The 12227-nt window shown below is 45.1% G+C and overlaps 1 long non-coding RNA gene across 1 annotated transcript in view; it reads right to left on the reverse strand.

The window, feature by feature from the left end:
- Positions 1 to 790: 790 nt before the first annotated feature.
- LOC120879377 overlaps positions 791 to 12227 on the reverse strand; it is a 23316-nt gene continuing 11879 nt past the window's right edge. The window contains exons 3-4 of the long non-coding RNA XR_005724786.1: positions 9700 to 9703; positions 791 to 805 (exon numbers count right to left, since the gene is read on the reverse strand). This is a non-coding gene — a long non-coding RNA (uncharacterized LOC120879377). The remainder of the gene's footprint in view (positions 806 to 9699; positions 9704 to 12227) is intronic.

The following is a 12227-nucleotide window of genomic DNA, read 5'->3' on the forward strand; positions in this document are numbered from 1 at the left end:
TCACAGCATCATTTATTAAGCACACATTTATGGCTGTGTACTTCTCTGTGCATTACACCTCAAGAGGAAAATTTTTTTAATGAATGGAAGGCAAAAATTAAAGATGGCAGCTCTAGATGACTTATTTAATCATTCATTCAGCAAATATTTATCCACATGGTGTGTCAGGCTCTTCACAAAATGTTCAGAAGCAAATTAAACATTTGAGATCCCACTCTGTCTTTAAAGAAGACATTTATAAACAGTCCCCTCACTTCCTCTCAGCTTATGGCCAGAAATACTGCAAAGGGTAAGACGCATACATCCTCTCCTTGTCCCTGCCTTTCCTGAGTGCTGGTGAGAATCAGGGCTCTTTTCTAATGATGCTCAAAACAGATAATGCAGGCCTGCATCACCGACATCCACCAACATCCTTTATTAAATAACCTTCAAACTCTCCCTTGGACTTCCCACATGGTACAGTAGTAAAGAATCCGTCTGCCAATATAGCAAATGTGAGAGACTTGGGTTTGATCCCTGGGTTGGGAAGACTCCTTGGAGTAGGAAATAGCAACCTGCTCTGGTACTCTTCCCTAGAGAATCTCATGGACAGAGGGCTGCTGTCCAGGGGGTTGCAAGGAGTTGTAGACGCACAAACACCCCCTTCTCTCAGCTTTCCTGCAGGAAGGAGACTTGGGGAGTGTAATCAGGGCCCCTCCAGCGCTGTCCTTGGTGCTGAACCTTGGAGAGCAAGGAACTCTGGATCTTTCAAATTCTCCTCATTCTTCAAAACATATCAGCTCTTTTGGGGAGGGAGGACTACCATCTTAATTTTTTTATTTTAGCAGGGGTTGGTGGTCAAGAAATTTAAAACACAAATACAATAAATTCTTTCTTGTGTTTTCAGTGGGGCAAAACTCACTCGTCCATTGTTCTTTACACCACTCCGATGGACAGCTTATTTTCTAATGGACTAAGCTTCTCGACAACCTCAAATGTACACCAATAACCAGGCTCAAATGAGGGTTTAGTTCATAATCCCCAAAACTTTGTGATATTCAGGAAACATATAAAGACTGCTTGTAGACTGTGTGTAACTGAAATTCATAGACCAGCATCCCAGCAAATGTGGTCACTCTGGTCTTTGCCAAAGAAGCAGGTGAGATGAATTCAAATCCTCGCAGGCAGATTCTTTACCATTCGAGCTACAGGAAAGCTTTCTAAAACACCACAGGCTGGCAATTCCATGCACTACTAAGACTCAGTCATGGACAACCACCTTCTGACTCTAGCAGTGGAACATGATGGTCAGGAAATAAGTGGAACACTTAATATAAATAAACCACCCTTGAATTCTAGTAGACTATGGGGCATTATTAAATTTTTTCTTGTAATGCTTAATATCTTTCTTGATTTCTCAATATCTCTTTACAGCATTTGGAGAACATTTTCAAAGCCCCCTTGTAGCTAATTTAATACCTATGAATTCCTCATGGATATGTAGAAAGATTGTACAGCTTAGGGGATTAAGTACTCTACATTTTATTACAAAGGTACAGGTTTAAAATATATAAAGCCCTATTATCTGAAGAATATTTTCCCTGTACATAAAATTAGTTACTTTAGGAGAGATAATAATCATGTTAAAAGGCACATCATATCACCATCAATAAAACAATGTGTTTAAATATAAGTCAAAGAGTTAAAAGTCAAGAAAACTAAGAAGAAAGTTATCATTTCAATATGATATTACCCTGTATTTATATAAAACTCTTTTAATGGAACTATTATTCATATAATTATTATTATATTATTCATATAACCTTGAATTCTTTTAATTGCTATTCAGTAATATAATCCTGATTAGCAGTACTATCCTCACTCTTTTGTGTTATTACAACCACTCCTCAAGAGAACTCAAAGTAAATAAGTTTAATTAAAGTTAATCTTTGGAATCCCCACAGAGGCAGAATGAAGTGGACATTATCCTCTTTGTACATAGAAATGTACGTCCATGAGAAGAATCCCAGATGAGGACTGTGGTGTCACCAAGGGGAAAACATCCAGGTGTTTGAGATGAATGCAGTCCCTCTTGCTTACTGGATGCTGACTTAGGCCTCCCAGTTACGAGTCTGCACTTCATTGGTGAGAAGTCTTTAACCTGATGATCAACCAGCAGTCAGAATACAATCCCGGGCAGGGTGTCTCAGAAGCTCTCAGAACGTCTCTGAGAGCCGTGCGTGGACCAGCCCTGGTCCACTGGTGTCCAGGTGAGAGGAGAGAGGGGAGAGGGAGTAGAGCGAGGAGAGGAGAAGAAACTGGCATGTCATCCTGTTCCTTTCCAGCAGAGTCCAAAAGCCCAAACCAAGAAAATCATTGCTGAAAGCATCATGCCTTGTCTCAGAAGAAATGAAAAAATTGTCTGTATTTGTCCCTTTTGTTTCTTGATTAGATCATGATTTACTTAGGTGACAAAAGAGGTCAATTTTTAAGAACCGGGAACAGCTGGATTTCCCTGGTGGCTCAGAAAGTAAAGAATCTGCCTGCAATGTGGCAGACCCAGGTTCCATCCCTGGGCTGGGAAAACTCCCTGGAGAAGGGAATGGCAACCCACTCCAGTGTTCTTGCCTGGAGAATTACATGGACAGAGGAGTCTTGCGGGAAATAGTCCATGGAGTCGCAAAGCGTTGGACACGACTGAGCGACTAACACTTTCACTTTCAAAAGAGGAGTGTGTCCCTCTTGAAATCTTATATCATTTCCTTTATAAATCCTCTCTATGGTATATCATACCCAAAGAGAGTGCACAAAACAAGACCAACTAGTAAAGGGTCACAAATTAAACACCAGTGTAGCCACAGACGGGGTCAAGATACTGTCGGCACCTCAGGAGCCCCAAATAGCTTACAAAAAGTTGAATATTCAAAAAAAATAAAATGTTCACACCGTCTTCTTTTTTAAGGGTGTCATGGCATAGCATCCATATAAATTTTAGAGTCAGCGTCTCAAGTTACACATACATACACATTCACCCAGTTGGCACTTTTACTGGAATTGCGTTGAATCTAGAGATCATGTTGGAAGCACTGGTATCTACATAATAGTGAACCTTCCCATCTGTAAATATGATATACTCTTCCACTTTTATTTTAAATTTCTCTTATGAATAGTGCTCTGCATAAAGTCTTACATATTTGTGTCACTTGTTCTTAAATATTTGATGTTTTTATGTTATTGTAAATATATTTTAAATTTTAATTTCCTAATTTATATGCTGGTAGATAGCAATTTAAAGTTTTTAATGCATTGTTTTAGTGACTTGACTACCCTCATTATAAATTCCAACAGTCTATTAACGTACAAATCACATAATCTGTCAGAAAAGTTTTGGCTTTCCTACTTTTCAACGTTTGTACTTTCAAAGTTCTCATTATTACTTCTTCTATGGTTTTTATTAATTTTTACTGGAGTATAGTTGATTTACAATGCTGTGTTAGTTTCTGCTGTACAGCAAAGTGAATCAGTTATACATACTCTTTTTCAGATTCTTTTGCCGTCTAGGTCATTACAGAGTAATGAGTAGAGTTCCCTATGCTATACAGCAGGCTCTTATTATCAGTAGTCATCTATTTCATACATGTGTATTTGTTGATTCCAATTTCCCAATTTATCCCTCCCCTCTTTTTCATTTTGGTAGCCATAAATTTCTTTTCTCTATCTGTGACTCTATTTCTGTTTTGTAAATAAGTTCATTTGTACCATTTTTTTAATGTCACATAGAAGAGATACCATAAGATATTTGTAATATCACTTTTTGTGAATATCACTAATTTGTAAAATACAAATGCAACAGTGTATATAAAATTTCTAATGTGCTATCTTAATAAGAAAGTACTCAAAGATGTGAAGTAAAGAATCATCAATGAGTGGAGGTCCTTTTCAGTTCAGTTCAGTTCAGTCACTCAGTCGTGTCTGACTCTTTGCGACCCCATGGATCGCAGCACGCCAGGCCTCCCTGTCCATCACCAACTCCCGGAGTTCACTCAAACTCACATCCATCGAGTCAGTGATGCCATCCAGCCATCTCATCCTCTGTCATCCCCTTCTCCTCCTGCCCCCAATCCCTCCCAGCATCAGAGTCTTTTCCAGTGAGTCAACTCTTCACATGAGGTGGCCAAAGTACTGGAGTTTCAGCTTTAGCATCATTCCTTCCAAAGAACACCCAGGGCTGATCTCCTTTAGAATGGCCAGCCCTTTTCTCAGGAGCCCTGTCACTGATACCATCCCCACAATTAATCCCCTTAATCCCCATGAATTCCACATGTTCTGTAGTTGCCAGTTATCCTACCAATCCCAGGAAGTTACAGAGCTAGAGGCGATTCTTGAGGAGCAGGTAACAATGGGGAGCATTCACCCAACATCCTGTGGTTACCTGGTACTTAATAATTTGAGAAGGCTCCACAGAGGTTCCCCCACCTCACCCTGGCACTCAGAGGAACTGCCACCTCACACCATGAGCACAACTTGACATCATGGGAAACAGGTGAAGTGTTGGAGCACATGTGAGCTTCTGAGCTCTGGTTACCTGCAGAGAGCTATGTGCTTACCGTGGAGTAGATGGGACCTCACCCCAGAACACTCCATACAATTGCTGGAGAGGGACTAGAGGGCATTGGTAGCACTCTAATAGCAGAATTGACCTGGTTAGAAACGGTGACCCTGTGGAGCCCCCAGGACAGGGACAGCTAGTTCTTCCATTGAGCCAAGCAGCCTTCTGTAAGCTTCCAGACATGAGGAGGGGAGGCTCCGGGTCACCCAGGTTTGATGGAGGAGCAATGACCAAGAGACGCAGATGCTTTCCTCAACCAAGCCTTCCTTCAAAGGACGTTTCTTCCTGCAGCTTCACATGTGGCGTCACCTGATGTCTTGTTTTGCAAAACAAACAGCCTCCAGAGGCTCTAAGACCATAACCAGGGGACAGAGCTGTCTTTGGAAACATGGAGAAAGGACGGTGTCCCAAGAAAATGAGCAAAACCACAGTCAAACATTTATGTACATAGTTGCTCAAAATGAGTTTGCTTCAAAAGGGGGAGAAATTAGAAAGCGTTTGAATGCATAAACCTGGATTTGAAGCATCTCAATTTATCCTCTGGATGCATGTCACATAACCCCAGGACTCTCAGCCAGCACTGAGCAAACAGTGCTCAGCAATAAGAGAGGGGCCCATACTGAGTTGTTAAGCAGGAAAATAATTTTTTAAAAAAATTCATATAAAATGATCTGGCATATGCTTTGGAAAGATAAAATGAGAAGTTTGGGGGAAAATAAAGCATGTCAAGATATAATAATGATTTTTTTTGCGGTGGGAAAATAGTTGCTGTTTATCTTCTTTTATGTACCCTCGTCTGTTCTCCAAGTTCTCAATAATGAATGTTTATAATTTTATCACCAAGAGCAGGTTACACCTAGAAGGCTCCATGGATTAGTGAGATGCTCCGTGTGAAGGGCAGAAACCATGGCCCGGGATCCAGTCTCCATAGGCCTGGGTTAAAATCCTGGTTCAGCCTGTCATCATCATGGTGAGTATCTTGGCCACACTTGCCCTGCCATGCTGTCAACTATAAAGAGGAGACTTACCCCACTTCTCAGGGTGTGGAGGAGGGCATTAAGAGAGTACCGGGAACATGTTGGGTGCTCCACTGGTCCCTGAATAGGAGCAGGTTACTTTAACAGAGATGAACGTGTCCATTTCCCACATTGTCAGCAAAATCTTGACAATGGAATCAGATCGATAATTCTAAATGTGTCACATTTCACTGAATGTACTTCAGGGAAGGAGCAGCCTCATGTCTCATCCACCCGGGACTTGCGTGTGGTCTCAGCATCTGGAAGCACCCCCTCCCACTGCTGCTGTGCCCATCACCTCCAGACACCCCCTCCTGCTCATCTTCTGACTCCTAGGAGTGCATATGTGGTTCTGACCCTGGTGTGGAGAGATGCCTCTTCACTTGTGGGATGATAGAGTCTGCTCTTCATCACCAGGTATCACTCAGTGTTGGAGCGTTCCATAACTTTTAGATATTTGTCCACCTTAAGTGTGAATCAGGAAACTATTGTATACATGGTTCCACTAAGAATGCCTTGGGGGAAAGGTGGGTGTGGTCCACTCAGTGCTGGCCATGGAGGAGCCTGCCCCAAGCTGGTGTGAAGTCCAGGAGAGAGGGATGGGTGGGCGTGTGGGGGAGTCAGCCACACTGTGGCTGTGAGTATCACCCCTGTGAACACACACCTGCTTAGGCTGCCTGCCTCAATAAAATGCTCAATGTCACGAGTCAAGGCTTCTTCTCATTCTCCAGGCCACCACTCCCCCTTCCAGGCTCAGGGTCACAGGAGGGGACAGGAAGTTCCTGAAGCTCCAGGCCTCCTTTCCCCCAATTCCTGACTGTCCCATCAGGGGCTCAGACCCTCCCGTGATAGCCTCCCTTCCTGCAGTGGGAGATGTTACTGTTGGAAAAGTACTGTACGTAGAGCCCCTGAAGGCCATCAAGTCTTGACTCATACTTAGAGGGTACGGCCAGATCCCCGGAGGGCCGTGGGAGTGTCTGCATCAAGTGTAAAAGGCCAGGGTGTGATAGGAGGACGCGGATGTGCAGGGACCGGGCTGGGCTGTCCTGGGTGCTGATTCGGGCTTATTCACACATGGGTCGTCTTGCTCTGCCCAGGCCTGGGGAAGCCCCACTCCACTGGCTCCAGGGCCACCCTCTCCCTGTGCTTCGGGTTCTTTATTCAACAGTCAACAAGTGGTCTGCCCAGCTCAGATTGCCATCAGCGCATGGCCGTGGGTGGGTGGAGAGGTGGACCAAGGCAAGTGGGTCTCCTGCCCCTACTGAGCCAGGCGGGGCTGCCCAGGGAGGCCAACAGGCAGTAAATGAATCAACATGAGAATGAGCCGAATAGCATCTGCAGGACCCAGCGAGGTCGCACGCTGGTGATGGGATATGGTGCAGGATGGAGGCGGACGCAGGTTTGTGGAGAGAGGACGGGGCACCGCTCAGAACCCTGAGTGGCACAGAAGAGCCCTGCAGAGGTCGGGGAGGGCAGAGAACTTTCCAACTAGAAAGACTTGTTCCAGGAACAAGAAGAAGGTCAGAAGGGTGTGAAATGAAAAGGCCAGGGTCAGGCTTGCAGCAGGCATGGAAGTACCAGCCTCCCATCCAGGGGGAAAGGATGCAGATGACCATGCAAGAGTCCAAGGCCACAGCCCAGAGTCCAGTCAATCTGAAGGCTGTGGGGCACTGATTTGATCAAGTAGACTGGTATAGAGACCAGTCTACACAGGGCAGGGGGCAGGAGACCACTGTGAGTTAGCTGCCATGTTGAGCAGGAAGCATCCGGAGGTGAGTGAACCCGAGAATGAAACCTGAAGCGTGATGGAGTTGTGAACGCTCAGTTGAAAACCACAGAGCACCTGGGAAGCCCTGTCACCTCCCAGCTCGGGTGTTCGCATCCCCTCTGCGCAGTCTCCTCTCTTGCCGAAGCCCCTCCCACCGCTCCACCCTCAGCCAGCCCTTGCCGTTCTCTGAACACGCGTAGCATGTTTCCCTGCTGCCCTTTGTGTGCGCTTGACGCACTCGCACCTCTTCTCCGCCAGAACGTTTGCTACTCTCCGCCTTTGAGACCACAGATCGAGTCCTCTGGGGCCCAAAGAGGCTGCATGTGTCTCTGCTCCTGCTCTCCTCCGACTGTGCCATCTGGTTCCTTTGTGTCCAAGCTCGAGTGGGTGTTCCTCAAGCAGGAGTCACATCTGATGCTGAATCTGGCACAAGGAGATGTTCAGTAAAAAGTTCAATTCACTGCTCCTGAGCAGCATCAATGCTTCAAGGTGAAGCAGAGAAGTACCAGCCACGAATACTCTGGGAAGTGGGCACACAGACATCCCACTACCCACTCACCATGTCTACACTGGCCTCCAGTGCCTCTCAACCCACCCTTGACCACTGGCCATTCCTCCTCACCTTGATTCTGCTCTCACATCCCTCCTCCAGGGCAGCAGGCAGCCCAGTCCCCACTGCAGATCCTGGCTCCATCCCAGACACGCCCTCTTCTGGCTTTAGAGATTCCACAAGAACATTCCAGCTAATCCCCTTCCCTTTCTGGTCCAGGTTTCCAGAACACCCCCCCCCACACACACATCCCATGCTGTTCCCTTTAAAGGCAACTGCCAGCTGCCTGAATTGAAACAGAGGAGAGATGAAGCCAGTGAAGTAAGAGGGTAGAACATGGAGACAGGAGGCAGGACATCACTTGCTCTTTCTGTCTAACCTTCTTCCTTTCTGTCCCACAGGCTGAAGAGCATTCACTTTGAGCTTATGCCGGCCGGAGAAGGCAATGGCACCCCACTCCAATACTCTTGCCTGGAAAATCCCATGGACGGAGGAGCCTGGAAGGCTGCAGTCCATGGGGTCGCTGAGGGTCAGACACGACTGAGCAACTTCACTTTCACTTTTCACTTTCATGCATTGGAGAAGGAAATGGCAACCCACTCCAGCATTCTTGCCTGGAGAATCCCAGGGACAGGGGAGCCTGGTGGACTGCCGTCTATGGGGTCGCACAGAGTTGGACATGACTGAAGTGACTTAGCAGCAGTAGCAGGCTTGAATCTTCAAGCAGCATTTGCTGAAAATTCAATGCCACGGTTGATTTCACGCTGAGTGAAATTTCACTGTAACTTTATCTACTGTGCTGGCAATTTGAGAATTACAAAGCTCCCCCAATTAAAGAATTTTAACCATGAAGTTCTCATTTATATATTTCTAGAGTCCTTTGGCATTAACCCCACTACTAAAATCCAATTCTTCAATGTCACAATATTAAAGTAGGACTTCCCTGGTGGTTCAGTGGTTAAGAATTTGCCTTGCAATGCAGGGGCCACAGTTTCGATGCTTGGTCTGGAAACTAAGATCCCATGCGCCTCAGAGTAACTGAGTGCAAGTCGCAACTACTGAGCCCATGCGCTCTGGAGTCTGTGAGCTACAGCTGAGAGCCTGTGAGCCACAGCTGGAGAGCCTGTAAGCCACAGCTGGAGAGCCTGTGAGTTACAGCTGGAGAGCCTGTGAGTTACAACTGGAGAGCCTGTGAGTTACAGCCGGAGAGCCTGTGAGCCACAGCTGGAGAGCCTGTGAGTTACAGCCGGAGGGCCTGTGAGCCACAGCTGGAGAGCCTGTGTGCTACAACTGGAGAGCCTGTGTGCTACAGCTGGAGAGCCTGTGAGCCACAGCTGGAGAGCCTGTGAGCTACAGCTGGAGGGCCTGTGAGCTACAATGAAAGATCATGCATGATACAACAAAGATCCTGCATGCCACAGTTAAGACCCAGTGCAGCCAAATAAGTAAATAAAAATTAGAGTGATAATGAAGTTTGGGAACCTCTGTTGACATGAAGGTGTATTCCTTCACAGTCATAAGTATAATGATTGCTCCCACAAAGCAGGGGGTGGTTCCCAGTGTTAAAAGAAATGATTTTAGTGCTGAAGCTTCAGAAACATCTCTTGGGGCTCCCTGGTTCTCCAGTGGTAAAGAATCCGCCTGCTGATGCAGGAGATATAGGTTCAGTCCCTGATCCAGGAAGATGCCACACGCCATGAAGCACCTAAGCCCGTGTGTCACAACTACTGAGCCTGTGCTCTACAGCCTGGGAGCTGAGACTCCTGAGCCCGTGCACGGCACTTACTGAAGCCTGAGCGCTAGAGCTCATCTCCGCAACAAGAGAAGCCACTGCAATGAGAAGCTTGCGCACTGCAAGAAGAGCAGCTCCTTGGAGAGTAGCTCCCGCTCACCACAACTAGAAAAAGCCACGCACAGCAGTGAAGACCCAGCACAGCCAAAAATAAATAAATGATTTTAAAATAAATAAATAAATAAATCGTCCCTTGGCTCAAAGAGCACGAGCTTCAGGGAGCTGTGCAGGTCAACGGGGCTCAGTGCCAACGTCCTGAATCATCACTGCTCCTTTAGAACCAAATCCAGTCTCCAACAATAAGGCTGACACGTGAGCCTCAGAACTGAATCATGGGAATGCTTCCAGGCAGGCTTTCCAGCAGAAAAGTCATCCTCTGAGGCTGACTCTGCCTGGCTTTCTGCCCACACACATTTAAACCTTTCAAATTTCCCAACTGTTCCTTCTGAAGGACTTCTAGAACAGAACTCTTTTCTACCCTTGCTTTCATTCATTACATACAAATAAAAATACTTGACAGTAATTAGGAATTAGTGATGAAGCCATGTGAAAATCAAACTAAACATGTTAGGGAAAGATGTTTCTGCAGTCTGAGATGAAAGAGACTCGATTTCTCATGCTTAAGACAAAAATTGAATAGAATTGTTATTTCAGGCTGAAAGGAAGCATGCACTTTTTTATTGAAATAGAGTTGATTTACAATGTGTTCATTTCTGCTGTACAGCAAAGTGGCTCCGTTATTTTCAATTATTTTCCATTGTGGTTTATGACAGGATATTGTAGGACCATGTTGTTAATCCATCCTATCACTCATTCATGTCCGATTCTTTGCTACCCCATGGAATGTAGCCCCCCACCCTACCCCAGGCTCTTCTGTCCATAGCATTCTTCAGGCAAGGATACTGGAGTGGGATGCCATTGCCTTCTCCAGGGGCTCTTCCCAACCCAGAGATTGAACCTGGGTCTCCCGCATTGCAGGCACATTCTTTAACATCTGAGCTACCAGTGAAGTCCCATCCTATATTTAGTCCCATCCCTGCTGGCAAACACTAGTCTGTTTTCTATATCTTTTTGTGTTTTATAGTCTTTTTATATTTCATAGACAGGTATGTTCATTTGTGCCTTGTTTTCGATTCAACATATAAGTGATATCTTATGATATTTGTCTTTCTGAGTAACTTCCCATAGTGTGATAATATATAGATCCATCCACGTTGCTGCAGGTGGTATTATTTCAATCTTCTTAGCTTTAGTACTTTCAAAGAAGGTCACTCAAGCCGTTTCCTACATCTTTCAAAAAATAATCAACCCTCTGTATCCACAAGTTTTGCATCCATGGGTTCAATTGGTTGAATCTCCAGAAGCAGACCCTATGGATGTGGAGGGCCGGTTATATTCTTGCTACATGTGTGATCAGTCATGTCTGACTCTTTGCAACCCCATGGACTATAGCCCCCAGGCTCCTCTGTCCATGGAACTTCCCAGGCAAGAATATTGGAGTGGGTTGTCATTCCCTTCTCCAGGGGATCTTCCCAACCCAGGGACCGAACCCTTCTCCACATCTCCTGCATTGACAGGCAGATTCTCTGTGGATGAGCCACATGGGAAGTATTCATGGTAGTACAGCATTTTATACAAGGCACTTGAATACCCATGGATTTTGGTATCTTTAGGGGCTTATGGAACCAATCCCCCATGGATACCTAAGGAAGATTGTAATTGTAGTTGAATTAAAATTTTATCATTTAAAGAGTTTGCACTAGACTCTTTTTAAAAGGAAGCATATATAGGAAAACATTTTGATAAGTTATTTGAAGTAAATGTTAAGTGTTGGAGGATAAAGTTGATATGAGATGTAGGGGACCAGAGCAGGAAGTTGGGGCCTCCAGCAAGAGACGAGAGGAAGAAAGGAGGAAAAGTGAATATTGGAGACACAGAAGAATACTGGAGGGTGAGTTGAGGTCATGGAGAGGAGATTTGGTGAACTGAACTATCTAAAATTGTTTGCATTGACACAGTATTAACTCTATTATGTTCCTCAAAGTCTCCATAAAGTCTTTTACATGTTTAAATGCTTGGGTGAGTGATGAATTTATGTCATGATGAAAGCCATTCAGATCAAAGATTACACTCACTCACTGGTAAGATAGTTGCTACACTCAAATAAGTCAATAGAAGCAGGTTTCTGCTGACCCAAAGGCAACCCTGAGGATGTAACCACTAGAGAATTTATCAACAAAGGAGATATCAATAAAACTACTTCCACAATGGTGAACTAAGGATTTAAACAATTCAATCCAGATTTTAAGCAGGCAAAGTTCTCCTAGCAGATAATATGAGTAAACTGATGAGAAAGGTGATGACGATGAGCATGATTTTGACAATGGTATGATAATGATGGACATAATGGTGATGGTGATGGTGGTGATGGTGGTGATGGTGATGATGATGGTGGTGATGGTGATGATGATGGTGGTGATGGTGGTGATGGTGATGATGGTGGTGATGGTGGT

Source organism: Oryx dammah, unplaced genomic scaffold, assembly GCF_014754425.2.
Source record: "Oryx dammah isolate SB20612 unplaced genomic scaffold, SCBI_Odam_1.1 HiC_scaffold_20, whole genome shotgun sequence".
In the NCBI taxonomy this organism is placed as follows: domain Eukaryota; kingdom Metazoa; phylum Chordata; class Mammalia; order Artiodactyla; family Bovidae; genus Oryx; species Oryx dammah.